Here is a 1,755-nt window from a genome sequence, read left to right as displayed (position 1 = left end):
AAGTTACTTATAGTTAATAGAATGTCTAAAGTGGACTATCAAAATAAAGTGTAACCTATATTTTGTGTGATACTATTTATTTTATTCCTTTTATAGACTTAATTTCTGTTTTTCTCCTTTCACAGAAGCACTGCAGGTGCATGATACGATGATTGAATCCTCATGGTCTTGTTTACGCTGCTATTCACACATATAAAGCTAGAGCCCCTTATAAAACCAAAAAAAAAAGACATTCTAATCTTACTGGTTAACGATCGACTAATGAGCTTCGTTTGATGGTCAGGAAAATAAAAATGAACAAAATGCTGTCATTCTACAATTCCCCACCGTATTTACTATGCTGCGCGCAAGTTCACGTAACTCATAAACTTGCGTACACGAGCTGAGACCAGACTGAGATTTGACCGTAGCCACCGCTAACGTCCATATTGATAAATTCCAAGTTTTGCGTTGAAACGACTGTATGCCCAATTTTCTGTCGTACCTTCGTTTCGTAAATGTTGTGCGTACAAAATAGACATTAACAGAGTCAAAACACACCATCAGAGAAACACTAATTGAACATCAAAATTTTAGTCAATGGTGATCATTTTCAGCCCTCCAAAACAGTTTCATCCGACACTGGAAATTCATTGGTGGTTGAGTATTTTCAGCGCATCACTAATTTCTAAATGTCAGACAGCTGGATCAGGTTCTCTATGTGAAAATGCCTATGCAAAACAAGCAGAATCAAAGAATCTTTCATGACAAAACTGTAAATTTCCCTCTGCATTACACTCTCCTCACATCTTCAGTATCTCTGGACCTGTGTAGGCATTTAGCTCTCACAGAATCGCTGCTGCCACACAGCCTGCCTCCTCCATATTGTTCCCCGGAGGCGAGCCACCTGCAGCAGCCTCTGGTTGCACGAGCAGATTGCCATCACTGGTAATTGAGACTGCGGAAGAGCTCGGAGACATTTCAGCAAACGCTGGATGGGAATAGATAGCGGAGGCAGCTCCGAAAGAGAGACGTGAGGCCGGGCGTCCGCACGCGGTGAGAAAAGAAGACAAAAACGTCAATGCTGAAGAGTTTCTTCCATCCCATGATGCCTCAAACAGGCCTGTCAGTGCTTGTGAAGAGCACATCAGGAGATGAATTCAGCCCGGGGCTCCAACACACAGATATGTCCTTGAGAACGATACATGAGGCGTAAGCCAGCAGATGAACCCGGCAGAGGAAGACTTTACAGACATTGATATTTACACAGCGCACAGCAAATGTTGCACCGAATATGTCTTTGAGCTGTTGGGTTTTGCAGAAATGTAGAATAAAGAGCGCGCCATCTTCACCTGCGCGCCCGCACTCAAAACTCTCTCGGGGTGTCATTTCCTCTCTTCAGTGTCAGCATGCCCTCCTCCTCTCCTTTCATTAATATCCACAATATGATGGCTTTAACGACAGCGCTGCATTCATTAATATCTCCCCCTTTAAATGCCACTCTCTCACGCTGCGCCAAAGTGAAACGCCACCAAATCAAAACATTAATTAATTACATCGCCACCTCACCAACCTTCAGCGGGCTGACATTTTCTCTCCCTGTCGCTCTGATGAGTGAGCCGGGTTACGACTGGGTCTCCGCAGGACCCTGCGTAGCAACGGCGCCTGCGGCTTTAATGCAGGAGAGGAGAGATGCAACAGCGGTGTTTCTGCATGATGGCATAGTGTAGTATGAGTGCCCACTAGTGGACAAATGAGGAAAGAGTCAGAATGATA

This window comes from Sinocyclocheilus rhinocerous, unplaced genomic scaffold (genome assembly GCF_001515625.1).
Source record: "Sinocyclocheilus rhinocerous isolate Xijiao unplaced genomic scaffold, SAMN03320098_v1.1 scaffold2306, whole genome shotgun sequence".
Classification (NCBI taxonomy): domain Eukaryota; kingdom Metazoa; phylum Chordata; class Actinopteri; order Cypriniformes; family Cyprinidae; genus Sinocyclocheilus; species Sinocyclocheilus rhinocerous.
The sequence above is the reverse complement of the archived record's forward strand: the minus strand, read 5'-3'. Positions refer to the sequence as shown.